The sequence below is a fragment of the Spinacia oleracea genome, chromosome 1 (assembly GCF_020520425.1).
Source record: "Spinacia oleracea cultivar Varoflay chromosome 1, BTI_SOV_V1, whole genome shotgun sequence".
NCBI classification, from domain to species: Eukaryota; Viridiplantae; Streptophyta; class Magnoliopsida; order Caryophyllales; family Amaranthaceae; genus Spinacia; species Spinacia oleracea.
This window is the reverse complement of record NC_079487.1, coordinates 18,798,804-18,814,431: the sequence shown is the minus strand read 5'-3', so window position 1 is coordinate 18,814,431 and position 15,628 is coordinate 18,798,804. Positions and strand designations below refer to the sequence as shown.

Sequence of the window (15,628 nt, the reverse complement as noted above, 5' to 3'; positions counted from 1 at the left end):
CACCTCAAGGTATGTTCCTCGGGCCATATAGACTCGCCGACTATTGCAATAACTGTACGCCTTAAGAGCAATAGTTCCTTAAAATAATCGCCCCAAAGTGACAAGCACCGTAGTCCACCAATCGGCTACGGCTTCTCAAGAAAATCATCACGTTCTAAAAACAAAGAAAAAAAAAGAAAAGAGAATACATAGAACTTCCAAGTGAAATAAACGAATGAACAAGAGGCCAAATGTGTCATCAAAAGACCAGCCCAAACAACACTTTCAACGCCCCACCTGGGCGTGAATTATTTCAACGCCCAGGCCTGGGCGCCGAAAATGAATCCAGGCTGAAAAGGCCCTAACTTCTATTGGGCCCTGCCCTATTCATTCGGCTTGAAAATTGCCGATTTCTTCACTGAAAGTCGCACCTCACGGTTGTTAAGAGTAGCACACTACTATAGAAGGTCGCTCGCACATACGAGCATGACCCCAAACATGATTACAAGATGCGAAAAACAACCGACGAGCCCCAGTGCTTGGGGGCTCGCAAAAAATGGACTCCAACAAGGAGCGCGCAATCAAAATCACATTTCCAGACTACGCCACACACCATATCATGTTTAGATATCTCAAAAAAATATTGTTAAACAAAAATATACACAGTGTGGACCCACTTACAGGACACATCTCATCAGGAAATATTACGACCCATCAACAGGTTGTAATCACCAAAAGCTCTTCTACATAGGCAAAATAAGAAATTCAAAATAGGCCCGCCCACCCTCAGCGGGCGGGGTCTGCGTCATTAACCGCGCAGGTCCTCAGTTTTCGAAAGAAATAAAATCTTCAAATTTAAAATAGGCTCGCCATCTTCAGCCGGCGGGGTCTACGGCGCAAATCACGTAGGTCCTTATTTTCAAAAAAAAAAAAAACAAAAAAAAATTTCAAAACAGATTCGTCCACTTCTATCGGACGGGGGGTCCACCCTCGGCGGACAGGCTCGCCCACCTTCAGCGGGCGGGGTCTGCGTCACTAACAGCGCAGGTCCTTAGACGCTGCAGCGATTACTTTTATCGGTTTTCCCTTTTTCCGAAAATCAAAGGATCGGTTTTCCCTTTTTCCGAAAATCAAAGGATCGGTTTTCCCTTTTTCCGAAAATTAAAGGATCGGTTTTCCCTTTTTCCGAAAATCAAAGGATCGGTTTTCCCTTTTTCCAAAAATTAAAGGATTGGTTTTCCGTTTTTCCAAAAAAGAACGATGTGCTGGATTTTCCTTCGTTTTACGTCCTATAAAAACAAGGGGGTTTTCTCGTTTAGCTAGCCCTGAAAATGAGAATCTTTAAAAACGTTTTACCTCGTGATTGGGCTAGGCCAGGCCCAATTACACTTTATAGCTTTAATTTCGAAAACATTTGTAGCTACTCCCAATGACAAAGTGAGGGAGTTTCTACGCATCTTTAGATCCTTCCAATGACAAAGTGAGGAAGTTTCTATACTATCAGTTGACAAATCCCAATGACACGTGAGGGATATGTCGACACTTCAAGTGATGACCCTTAAGTCAAATGTTATCACTCGGGGGGCTCGTGAGACCCTCGCAAAACAGGTCACATACACCATGGCTTGTGTGACGCACTCCGTCTAATACTTTGACCATCGTCTTACTCCAAGACTCAGTCAAAGTGGGGGCTAACTGTAGACACCTACTTTTGTCCCCGTTCCCGCAAGGGAAAGGTGAAGGAAATAATGCCCGTGGTCCAAGTATGCATTCTATGTTAAGTCTAATAAATGCGGTTCAGTATTAATTAACAAGTTAATAATTCAGTGAGATCAAGTGAGCTGAATGCCTATCTAGAGGCCGCTTCAGTTCAAGTGGAATTAATGATATTAATCCACAGCTTACTCTTGACTGAACCTGTAGGGTCACACAAATAGTACGTAAACGGATCAAGTATTTAATGGCATTAAATACTCTATCTATGGATATTCGGAATCGACGGATCTTGGTTTCAGTGGGAGCTGAGATCGTCACAAGCAAGAAATGAATACTCCGGAAACGATGATATTGCCGAAAACGGAAATATGGATCGTATCGGAAATGTAAATATTATCCAAGTCGTAGATGTTGCCGGAAACGGAAACATGGTACGTATCGGAAAATATTATCGGAAATGGAAATATTGCCAGAATCGGAAATATTGTCAGAATCGGAAAATAATTTCGGAAACGGAAATATTAAATATTTGCTCGAAGCGGAAATTAATTCCGGAATCGGAAATATTACATATTGTTCGTATCGGAAATGAATTCCGGAATCGGGAATTTAATCGGAAGCGTATCGTACGAATTAGCATCGGACGAAGGCCCGCTAGACGAAGGCCCAGCACGAAGCCAGGCCATCGCCCAGCGAGCCGCACGCACCAACGCACGCCTCGACCAGGCCCAGCGCAAGGCCAGGCCCAGCCAAGAGCGCGTGCGCGCGAGAGCACAGCAGCGTGGGCGAGCGCTGTGCGCCTGTCGTGGGCCGCAAGGCTTGCGCGGGTGCACGACTCGTGCAAACGCTTGTGCGGGAAATCCTAATCCTAGGATTTGTGCAAAGATTAAAATCCTAATCCTATTAGATTGGTTTTGTTATTTAGAGTCCTAATAAAGTTCTAACTAGCAAATCCACATCCTAGTAGGATTACAATTCCTTTTCCATACCCCTATAAATAGGTGCCTAGGGTCATAATTTATGGGTACGATTGAAGTATTCAAAGGGTAAGTTTTTGAAATAAAAATCAGCCATACACTTGCAAACACTAGCCGAAATTCCTAAGCACCTTAAGGGCGATTCTGAAGGAAATAATGCCCTTGGTCCAAGTATGCATTCTATGTTAAGTCTAATAAGTGCGGTTCAGTATTAATTAACAAGTTAATAATTCAGTGAGATCAAGTGAGCTGAATGCCTAGCTAGAGGCCGCTTCAGTTCAAGTGGAATTAATGATATTAATCCACAGCTTACTATTGACTGAACCCGTAGGGTCACACAAATAGTACGTAAACGGATCAAGTATTTCATGGCATTAAATACTCCATCTATGGATATTCGGAATCGACGGATCTTGGTTTCAGTGGGAGCTGAGATCGTCACAAGCAAGAAATGAATACTCCGGAAACGATGATATTGCCGGAAACGGAAATATGGATCGTATCGGAAATATAAATATTATCCAAGTCGTAGATGTTGCCGGAAACGGAAACATGGTACGTATCGGAAAATATTATCGGAAATGGAAATATTGTCGGAATCGGAAATATTGCCGGAAACGGAAATATTGTCAGAATCGGAAATATTATCGGAATCGGAAAATAATTCCGGAAACGGAAATATTAAATATTTGTTCAAAACGGAAATTAATTCCGGAATCGGAAATATTAAATATTGTTCGTATCGGAAATGAATTCCGGAACCGGGAATTTAATCGGAAGCGTATCGTACGAATAAGCATCGGACGAGGCCTGCCGGACGAGGGCCCAGCACGAAGCCAGGCCATCGCCCAGCAAGCCAAGCGCGCCACACGAACAGCCAAGGCCACGCCAGGCCCAGCGCAAGGCCAGGCCCAGCAGGCAATGGCAGCGCGCGCAGCGCGCGCAGCGATGGGCTGCTTGCTATGCTGCTGCTCGCGTGGGCTTGCGGCTCGCGTGGGCCGAGCGGCCGTGTGGGCTGTGCGGGGGCATGGCCTGCACGCTTGCGGGTCATGCTCGTGTAGAGTTTGTGTTCACATACGAAACCTAAAAAGTATAGGATTTGTTTAATGATTAAAATTCCTAATCCTAAAAGATAAATTAATTAAATAAGAATTCTACTAGGATTCTAATTTAATTAATTCGTATCCTAGTAGGATTCGATTACTTATTCCATGGTCTATAAATATGAGTTAAGGGCTCATAATTTATATCGAGTATTCAAGTATTCAAAGTGATTTTTGAGAGCAAAAATTCAGTCATATAATTGCCTACAATAGCCGAAAATTCTAAGTACCTTAAGGGCGATTCTAGTTGGTCAAGCTTAAGGCGGATCCGGACGTGCTGTGGACTATCTACGGAGGGACGACACTTGGAGTCCTAAAGACTTGTTCTTGTTCGGTTCGGGCGCAGCTAGGGAGGGCACACAACAAAGTGTATGCATCTAAACTATGCTAAATGATTATGTGTAAATAATATGCTTTCCTGGCTTTATGGTTTTTCCGCATGATTTATGAATTGTCATATGTATCATAACCAAACAGATTCTAGTTGGTCTAACTTGAGGCGGATCCGGACGTACTGTGGACTATCTACGGAGGGACGACATTTGGATTCCTAAGACTTGTTCTTGTTCGGTTCGGGCGCAGCTAGGGAAGGCACGCTACAACATGTATGCATCCATTCTATGCTAAATGATTATGTGTAAATAATATGCTTTCCTGGCTTTATGGTTTTTCCGCATGATTTATGAATTGTCATATGTATCATAACCTAACAGTGGTATCACGAGCCTCTTATTATTTTCATAATCTAAATTGCATAAACATGGTTAAATATTACAAATTTGCAAGAATTAAAAGGGGTGATTAATTTTCGTAATTGTTAATTAATTGCAAATTGCGTTTATTTAATTATACGTACGCAGTTTTTCGGCAGTTTCTTCGTTACTCATCCAAATCGAGTGATTTTTGTGTCAATTCCGCATGTAAAAGGCATTCTAAAATTTTGACAAAATTAGTATTTTTCGGCCGAACCCAGAATTCTCAAATTCGAAGCCTAACTATGACTTTTCGGAGGTTTTAGTTTTTCGAATGCAAAATTTCGTAAATTTAAGATGTTAAATTAAATATTTGCGATTCTTGTTGATAAATCTTGAATTTTTGATTGACCTACTGTATATGTTTAACAAGTTTGAATGCCTAGCCTTGTTAATTATGCAATCTAATTTGTAATTGTGATTAATTTGTTGAAAATTGGAATAATTTAGAATTAATTTGATTTTCATAATTAGTTATAATTTAATTAGATACCTATGATTAAAAACCACCATAAAAGTTGTAAATTTATGTTAAATTTTAAATTTTTTTGACCTAGACTTGAATCCGTGTCAATCGGAAATCAATTAAATAATAAATTTTCGATTTTTCGCCTAAAATTATGAAATTAATATGATTTATTAATTTGTCATTAATTTTGAAAATAAAATTATTAATTTTTATGCGATTCGCTCATATAACTTGCACGCACAAAGCAATGGACGCTACGTGTTACCCTTAAGGGGTGTTGTATAGTGCGGGCATGCGACGACGAGCAAGGGAGCTCGTCGCCCATGCGGCACGAATGCAGCGAGCAAGGGCATGGTGCACGAGCACAAGGCAGCAGCCTTGCCTTGTGTCGTGGGCTGTGTGCAATGGGCGCATGGGCAAGGGCGAAAGCAAGGCACGAGCAGTCGCGTGTGGGCAGCAAGCGAGCTGCGCCACAGTGCGCACTGCCTCGCGTAAGCGTGCGGAGCCTCGCGCGCAACGAGCGCAAGCTCGCGTGCCACGAGCGCTACGCCCAGCATTGATCGCTCGCGCGCAGCGAGCGCCTGCTCGCATGCCACTGCCTCGTGCGATGAGCGCAAGCTCGCGTGCGACGAGGGCAGGCGCGCAGCGAGCCAGAGGCCAAGCGAGCCTCGGATGCCTTGCGATGGAATGCAGCAGCGATGCGACACAACGCATGGGCTGCGCGCACATGGCCAGCGATGGTTGTGTGCGTGTGGCCTATGGCTGTGCGTTGCGTGGTGATGTTGCGTCACGATTAGATCGTTTTAAAATTTTAATTTGAAATTTTCAGTTTACGTAATTTTAATTAATTTTAAAATTAATAATTTAAATTGTTTTCTTGGATTTTAATTTTAAATATTATAATTATAATAAATTTTTTTTATTCTAATTATTTTACTAAAATTAAAATCATGAATTAATTTAAATACGACTAAAAATAAATTAAATTTGTGGATTCAATTATAAATTTATATGAGTTTTATATTTTAATTAAATTTGTATGTTTCCGGTTAGACTAGAAATATATTTTTATGTTTAAAATTAGTAAAGCATATGAATTTATTGGTTTAAGTGGGAGCCCTTTTAGTCATAAACTCTTGATTAGGTCTACAAATCCTTAAGGTTAAAACAACTTGATTAGAATTAATAAGGACTGAATAATTGGTAGATTATTGGTGCCCTTCATTAATTGCTGCAAATATTTATGTGATGCATAACGTGTTTTACTAACCAGCTATGTGGGCCATTCATGATAATGAATGGGTGAATGGTATATATTGTATATGTACTGTTTTGCAGGTTATGAAGTGACTAGTATGGCCCAAATAGGATAGAAAATATGGTCTGCGTACCATTAATTTGAATGTAATTGGTCTAAAGTACCAAAATTGTTTTTCAATTCAAATATGGTCTGCGTACCATCAAATAGTTGTAATTAGTTTTAGTTATAGCTTATCCTATTTGAAGAAAATGGTGCCTCCCACGGAGATTTTCAAGACGGACTTTGAAGTTGAATCTTCAAGATGAAGTCGGGCCATACTAGATCACATTTATCTTATGCATGCTTTAAGTTATTTATTGCTTAAAATATGTCTTAATTATGCATGAGATTGTGGCTTGATTATGTTGCATGATTAAGGATTTTAGTTCACTTAAAATCTAACCAACATAGTAAGAGCCTTAAGTTCCAAACTTAAAAATTGAGTTAAAAGGTGCCATGCCAAAATATACACTTGCTTGGATATCCTTTACATCAATCTAGTAATAGTTTTCGCTCAGCGAGGTGTTACTTATTGGTCCTAAAGGGGCAAGGTACACAAATAATTGTGAGTACATGTTAGTTTTGGTGAAACTCAACGATATAAGTAAGGAGTCCTTTTATGTCGTGGCAAAATCGATAGGTTTACCTAATAAGTTCTTAGACGTACCTATCAACCAAGAATAGTTTCTAGACTATTAGCAAAAGGTTTTTGCTTACCTAAGATGTTTTAGGATTGAGTCGACAAACTGTGCTTAATTCTTAAATGGTTTTAGGATCTTGGAATCATTTTATTCACACCTGCCGGAACAATAAACTCGAATAAAATGCTAATAACTTGCTTGAATTGCATGATTGCTTTAATTTTCAAGTTATTATTCATGATAAATGTTTAGACTTTGCATGCTTCAATGTATGTTTTAATTATTGTTTATAATTAAATATCTTGCACTGCAATAAATCCTTTTAGAAAGGTAACAGTAAATTTCCTCGATTGGTAGTGAATCCAAGAACGATTCACGGAAATGAGAGAAAGTGAGCAATTTAAAAATGTACATTTCTTATATCGACTTTTATGGTTGTTTTCGAATATCAAAATCGAATGGCAAACCAATTGGTGCTTGTGAATTCAAAATACACTGTAGTTTTGAGATCATAAAGCATTGAGTTTAAACGCTCAGCTTTACCAATGGTTAACAACCTAAAATCTTTTTCCATTTAATTCTCGAATGAGTCTAGTCCCTAGACATTCGAATAGATCGATGCTTAGAGAACCTTAGAAGCTTCTGGTAAGATCATCAAGTTGAAACTTAATATTCAACATAAAATGGTAAGAACCTTGTTGGAGTGACATTGGACATGTCTAACAAAGTATAAAAGTCAACACTAAAGAAATCAATTCTTAAGACTATAAGAAATGGTACAAGAAATAGGAAAACGAGGAACAAATGAAAGGAATTTACGATTCCGTTTCTACCTATAAGTTTATGTTTAAAGAGAAGTGACCTAGCAATCAAACTTCCTTGGTATCATATACCGCTTGAGGTTCTTACTTCGGTAATAACTCAAACAATGGAAGCTAGGATACACTAATGGCCTACAAGTGGGAAATGAAGCATGGCAATGCTACATTAGTTGTAGGGTCATCTAGTTTGTTTTAAGTCCTTTCAAAGGCTGGAACTTAATGGCTATTTTGTTCCATAATCAGCATACCTAAATTTCTGCTTCAAACACAGAAAGACTCACATTCAGAAGAACGAAAACAATGCTTGTTTTTTTGTTTATTTGAATGAAATGGTCATTTACAGTTTGAGTCAATATGCTTGATTAAAACAAACAACTCTTTAAATAAAAAACTTTACTAAGTTCAAATCAACCCCTTGATTTGAGTTCCACTAATCTTTGGCATTGTTGCTTAGACCATATCAACAAGTTAACATTCAAAAGCTCTATTTTGATGGACTTTTGAAAGTTCATTGATTTCTAAATCAATTTAAGACAACTAGTCTTACTTGTTGAAAGTAACAAAAGATATGAACTATTGTTAGAACACCTAGACAATAGAGTTCAAAGCTAAAGAAATATTTTATGAGTTTATTATATCACCTGGATTTGAGTGAATATTGGTTTGTTTACTCAATGTGATATAAGTTTGAATCTGTTTGGCTAGTTCAAAGATCCAGAAGTATAAAATCCACTTGGCAAGAAATCATAAAGATCTAGCTTAGATCATGTTGATGATTACTTGAGACCAAAAATGATCATCAATGATTGTGTGTTGCAATTTCACGATCTAGCTCCATAAGATATGGCATATCTAAGTTGGAATGATCGAAGTCAATTAGTACTTGATTCGATCAATGATGAATCATAAAGACTTTTCCTATAATTTCTAAAACAAAATGCTCAACTACCACCAAACTAAACCAAATTCGTCAAAGCTATTGAAAAGTAATTTCATAATAACTTTTCATAAAATATATCTAGAGAGTTGCAAAACTCAGTGGGAGCTTAGTGTTTGTCATTCGACAAACTAAGGCCCAAGTATAGATATATGTTTCATTGTGATTTATTCAAATGAGACACAAGGGTATTGTTTCTACCACGAATTTTTGAGAACATAATGTTTGTTTGCTCGAAATAATGTCCTTTTGGAGATTCGTTTCCAAAATGACAAGTGGGAGAAAATAGACCTTGAAAGTTTTCGAGGCGAACAACAAACATAAACGGATATTCCGGAGGCTTTTCGAAGTGCTTCAGAAAACCCGAACTTATTCTTTAAGGACTTTAGAAGTGGCTTTAAAGAATAGACTTCTCTTAAAAGACTTTACAAGTGCTTCAAGGAGAACAGAATATTCAAAGGACTCTGAAAGTGCCTGTTGATATTCTATTGTTTGATGTTCTATACCAAAGTAGGCATAGAGTTCAGGTCAATGAAACTATGAGATTCTTCTATTAATAGTGAAGAAACCTACAACTTGCAGTCAAACTATTAATGAGTTTGTGACCTGTAAGAAAGCTATGACGAAACCCAGATTCCCTAAAATGGTTAGAGGCCATATATAGACTCAAATGTTTTAGATGGTTAAAGGCCATAAAACATAACCAATGTTTTGATGACAAAATTGAAATTTTGTTGATTTGCAAGAATAGTTTCACACCTATTGGTTGCAAGTTTGTTTTAAGGATAAAAACCATCAAACATGGAATTGTGTTCACACACAAAGCTAGATTAGTTGCTAAAGGTTACAAGAAAATTCATGGCATGGATTGTGTTGAAACCTCATGCATAATCGTAATGCTCAAGTCTATAATTCAAGCAATGATTGCATATTGGTACATATGACAATTGGATGACAAAACGTATTCCTCAATCAAATGTTGGAAGAAAACTATGTATATGGCATGTCATAGGATTTGTGAATCCAAATAAATGCTTGAAAAGGAATGCTAACTTATGAAATCTAAGTACAGATTTAAGCAAGCAATTGGGAATCGGAACTGTATTTTAGTGAAGCTAATAAGCATTTTAGTTTCATAAAATGTACATGATTCTTATATATATATAAGAAGTTTAGTGGGAGTACGCTTAATTGGTCCTATGTGTATCACACATATCTCTCTATTGTGAAATAACATTCAAATGCTAATGACTTAGATTTGAAATTATTCATCAATGATGGACCATGGCGAAACTTAGTACATACTGGGTATTAAGATCTATTTACAAAGATCTTATGATATTGTTTTGGATTAAGTAATGGCATTTACTAATTCAAACACGAAAGACTCCATTGGAGATATTTGACCCATATGAATAAATCTAAGTAAAGAATGTTTGAATTATGTATAAGCATTTACTAAGTTAAAACATCAAAGGAACTAAGTGAGATTCTTAACCTATATTATATGTCAAAGAATTTAGCTGGATTCAGTATCTACTGAAATTGAATGAGCTAAAGTTACATGAATATAATTCAATTGAGAATTATTCTGCAAAAGAATTTATCATGTATGATATAATATGAGGATTGCCAAAAATGTATCGTATGACTTTAGGCATGACGAACACATACCAATCTCTATTGATCTAAGTGATGATCAACTAGATTGAGATCAAGAAAAACTTATGGTACTTGAAAAGGTACATAGGAATAGTCCTTGATTCAAGGAAATAAAGATATGCTAAATATTGATGCTACACGCATAAACACTGGCAAAGGATCAAGCAAGATTCCTTTGAAGTTAACCATTGACAAGGACGAGCTATAGAGCATTGTATTTTGAAATGGCAACATGGATTGGAGACCATGAGTTATTGCGTGGGAAATTAAATATTAATTTCTATGTTCTATGATACAGCTGGAAAGTCTTCCACATATCTGTGAACTGCTTGGATAAGCAAATCCAAACAAAGCATCACTAGCAACCTATACAGTTGAAGTAAAAGTAATTATTGCCTAAGAAGCAATGAAACAAGGTTGTTTAAGTTAAAGAGTTCTTCACTGAACTTGTGTAGATCACATGTCTGCTGACTTGATGGTTCTTCATTGCAAAATGCGTAGAACCACTCTTGTAGCTAGAAAGAATAGATCACAAACTAAACACACTCAAAAGATCTTATCATCCTATCTCGAAAAGACATTCAATGAAAAGGATATTAAGATTGGCAAAGCATGATAACTAAACCTATGCAACAAGTGAGAAGCAACACTCACATTGTAGCACTGGAAATCAAGCATAGCTTTGAATTCCATAAACTGTTTTAAAGATGGGTTTGAGGCCCATGGTTGTAAAACATTGGGGTTGAACATTTATCATATATGAAATGTATTTTCATATTCCATTTAATCTTGGTTTAGTATTAAATGATGAGTCCCTTCAATTTGACGATATATTCAAGATAGACTGTCAGGACCAGTCCTGTGACTAAGAAATGTCTATCAAGTGAACTTAATGTCAAAGGTTGAAAATGGTCCCTAGTCGGAGTTTTCTATAAAATTGGACGCATAGAAAACGTTAGACGACTAGAATGCAAGATGACTAGTAGTTCTGTTTCTTGAACTATGTGGACATGGCAATGTCATAATCATTTGCATAGATACTTACTTTGGGAAGACTAGTATCGGACAGACTTATGAAACTTTACTGTAAGAGAGGAAAATCTGTCATAAGTAAATTTCATTAAATGATTAGACACTAAATCCTCAATACCTGAGTGATTTGAGATTACTTGTTTGAGAACTGGTTACTTTGATGTTGTCAACCCTCGCACCGTAAAAGGAGGCTATAACGACAATGCTCAGGTAATCACCTATCAAACGAAGCCTGACCTGAAGATCGCAAGATTGGGGTTGTCCTCCCATAAATCGGGATGAGATGTTGAAAGTTGTACAAGGCCACTCGGAGAGCTAGAAACTGTAAAATGCATGGCCGTGCTCAGATGAATCATAGTCTATGATTATCTGTTTATTTGATCAGTTGAACTCTGAAACCGAGAAATACCTCTGGACATAATAAGGATGACAACTCTTACCCTATGTTCATGAGCAAGCATCAAGCGACAAAGAAATTAGGTAATGCACACTTGTCCCTAAGGACAAGTGGGAGACTGAAGGAAATAATGCCCTTGGTCCAAGTATGCATTCAATGCTAAGTCTAATAAACGCGGTTCAGTATTAATTAATTATGCAAGTTAATAATTCAGTGAGATCTAGTGAACTGTATGCCTAGCTAGAGGTCTCTTCAGTTGATCAAGTGGAATTAATAATATTAATCCACAGCTTACTCTTGACTGAACCCGTAGGGTCACACAAATATTACGTGAACGGATCAAGTATTTAAATCAATTAAATACACTATTTATCACTACTACAATATGCGCTTAATCTCTACGATATGCCCTCGACACTGTAAAAGACCGTCAAGGGAAAATAAAGTCCGCATTATTTCTCGACACGATACCCCGTCAGCAAATCTCTCGGCTTTGAACAGCGTCGAGATATTTGTAAGATGTCACGTATAGAGCACGTGATATTGGAGAAAGAAAAAACAACCCCCAGTAAACTCTCACGCCCATTATTTCTCAACCCTAACACCTTCCAGATCTGAAATTCGCATTCACCGTTTTCATCTCCTTCGCTCATCTATTTTGCTCAACAATTCTTCATTTATCTTTGTTGCGTTTCTCTATCTCGCTACCTCTCAACTTGCGGATCTTGTGAGCTACCTTGCAATTTAGGGTCTTGTGCTAGGTAACGATCTCCCATATTTTGTTTGATATTCGTTCTTCTATCTTTAAATTTTTGTATTTGGGATTTATGTTCTATCTGGGTGAATTGATTGTTCAAGGAATGTGGATGGTAGGATTTCAATCATTGGTTTAGATAGTTTTATTTGAATTTTTTCATATGAATCTAGGGTTTTTAATTTTCCTAAATCTGTTTTATTTGTCGAAAGGGTGTTAAATTGATGAGATTCAGAGTTTGAACTATCAATTAGGAGTTCAGGATCGTTTGACTAGGTCATAACAGACTTTTGGTCTCTAGAATTAGTGTTACAGGTCACTTTAGCCTTCAAGTACTCTATTCTTTCTTCTATCGATATTAGAGTAGCAAGTAAAGTTTGTACTTGAAGAACATCCGCAATTTTGGCTTACAAGAGGTATAAAGGTACAATAAGGATAGTACAACTCCTTATGTTGGACAAGAGGAGAAAAATTATTACTTGACTCAAATGTTATAAAGCTATCTCTTATTAAATCACGTCTTGGATTTTATGCAGATTTTGCTTGAAGGCTATATCTTTAATTTTGTGATGAGCGACAACGACAACAACAGTAGGTGGTAAATATGAAAAATATGATGTATTCATCTTTAGGCTGTTATATTTCTGGAGATAGTTTGTGGTAAAAAGAACAGCAAGACAATTTCTCAAGTCTCCTAGGATATGTGAGTTATTATAATTGTTCAAATCAATGTCTAAACTACTTTGAATTTCTAGGTTTCTACATTCTAATGACTTATATCTGAATGATGATTTCAGACATGAAAACTGTGGAATGAGAAAACTATCAATTCACTGACTGATCTATCAACATCTAGACTACACGTCCAAGAGGACATTCTAAGGTGCATACATGTGGGCTATTGTGTGTGAAAGAGTTGGCCAGGGACGATTGTCTTCTTGGCAATTGAGTATATTATTTCCTTGTAGCTAGAGAGATTTATAGGGGATTGACTTCATTCACTTAGGGCATGCTTGGATTGAGGGTAATGTATTAAAGGGGTAATAAAAGTCAAACTAAGGTAATTGAAGGTGATGATGAGGGGATGAAGTGGTGGAAAAGGAAACAAGATAGTGTTGGCAAGAAGAAAATAAAAGGGAACGGGGGAAAAATACCCTCATCATGGGGGAAATAGTTACCCATCATCCCACTAGGGTGATTATTACCCTCATTTGGGGGGTAATTACTTTCCCCTTCCTCCCTTCTCCTTACAACACCACCACTACCACAACTTCTCATCACAATACCACCACACCACCCTCCTTGCAACCACCTCAATTCACCTTAATTATCCTTTTATTATGGTGGTTTGACTTTTATTACCCCCATAATCCATTACACCCAATCCAAGCGTGCCCTTAAAAGAAAGTTCCTCGAGTAATTTACTATGCTCGGTCTATTGTGGTTAAATATAAAAAGCCAATTCCCACATATTTCTTGTTTTTGTATTCTTATCCATAATTTGGCAGGTGCGTGAGCCTTTTCCATTGATAGTTCATCATCTTCCACTGCTACAAAAGGCGTGGAATCTCGACGGTATTGTTTGCTTGATTGATAATAGGTTGCTTCTCAGGATTGTTTGCTTGATTGATCTGGAATTTTTATTTGCTGTTATTCTTTTGTGAGTCTATTTCTAGCTTTCAGCTTCCTGGCATGTGTACTTATGTTTTCTATTTTTTTGTTAGTGTTGGTCATATCTGGTATGTGTATTTTTGGGATTATAGCTTGTGATGCGAAGATTTCTGCTGTAGAATGAAGGGGGCTGTAGGGATATTACTTATGTAAGTGTTCTCATCCAGTTAATCTCTTTAAAAGTCGTGTATGTTCACGTTTTTTTGCAGAATTGCAGACTTCTTGGTTGTGATCTCGTAGCTTTCTCGTATGAATTTTGTATTGGTAATTTGAATTCATTGTTTTCTTGTGGTTTGACACTCTATCGCGGGGTAACAGTTGGTGACTGAGCGTTAACAATTTTCTGGTTTGTTTTTCGTGCGGACAACAATATTTGGTAATTTCATGGGGTGTAACCGTGTAACAATGACCTCACTTTAGAAGAAAATATGACAAACATTAGCCTAGAAGACCAGAGAGTTTGATAGGGGACCGAAAATATTATCTGTGTTTCACCATTTGGCTCCATTATCCATTTCTCATTCAAGGGCGTAGTGCCTTGAATATAGTCTATCTTTAGTGCATATTTCTTGCTCTGGTTGGTGGAAAAGATTTTGTATTTTAATTCCATCGAAGTGCATATCTGAAAACAAATGATCTTTATTGGTTCGATAATCTTAAGATCTTCTTCTCTGTTATTTTGTAGACTGAAAAATGAGATGATAATTATTTTCCATGTGCAGGCTTTAAGATTCTAGCACTTCCGCTCAATCAACTTGAAGGCCAAGAACCTGGCTCATCACGAGATGAAGAATTTTGCATGTACCAGGTTCAAAGTTGATAGCCTATTTTTGATAAGGTTTGTTAGTGAATTCACCATCTCAAAATCTCTAGCGAAGCATAGTTGCCTACCTGTTGACACCATGACTGATACTGCTTCTGACTGCAACAGGTGGACGTGAATGGTCCAAATACACCCCTAGTTTACCAATTCCTCAAGTCCAAGGTGGGCTTTTGGTGACTTAATAAGTCAAGTGAAATTTTGAGAAGTTTTTTTTTTTCTGGTGTACAAAGTAGCATGCAGAGAAAACTCACCAACGCGCTCCACTAAGAAGGCTCATTATGAATCAAGTCTTCAAGACAAGGAAGAAGACTCTAAATGGAACTGTAGAAGAAAAAATGTTGCTGAAATTGTTCTTTGCTGAGTTGCATGACACATTGAGGTGTGTCTTTTATATGCAAATTGAGCATTCTGAGGTTTGGTATTTTTTTCTGTGTTGTTGTTTCTTGGGAGAATGCTGCTAGTCCTGTTGATATTTTCACATATGTTTGATTTTTGTTGGAGAAATGCATGCGATGTATGCTCTAGGGTGCCGTTTTTCATCAAGAATGTTTATGGGGGTGGAGTTTTGCATTTGTGGTCAGAGGCTTGTTAGGA

General features: G+C 37.5%; 1 long non-coding RNA gene across 3 annotated transcripts; it reads left to right on the top strand.

Moving 5' to 3' along the window:
- Nucleotides 1–12,272: 12,272 nt before the first annotated feature.
- On the top strand, nucleotides 12,273–15,628 carry LOC110793758 (uncharacterized). Of its 3 annotated transcripts, none has more exons than XR_002534785.2 (7): nucleotides 12,273–12,547; nucleotides 13,077–13,243; nucleotides 13,338–13,423; nucleotides 14,049–14,140; nucleotides 14,265–14,360; nucleotides 14,934–15,049; nucleotides 15,143–15,628. It is a non-coding gene; the product is annotated as an uncharacterized lncRNA (long non-coding RNA). The 3 variants fall into 3 exon arrangements; XR_002534784.2 differs by having other exon boundaries at nucleotides 12,277–12,547; nucleotides 14,049–14,115; XR_008926362.1 differs by having other exon boundaries at nucleotides 14,049–14,360.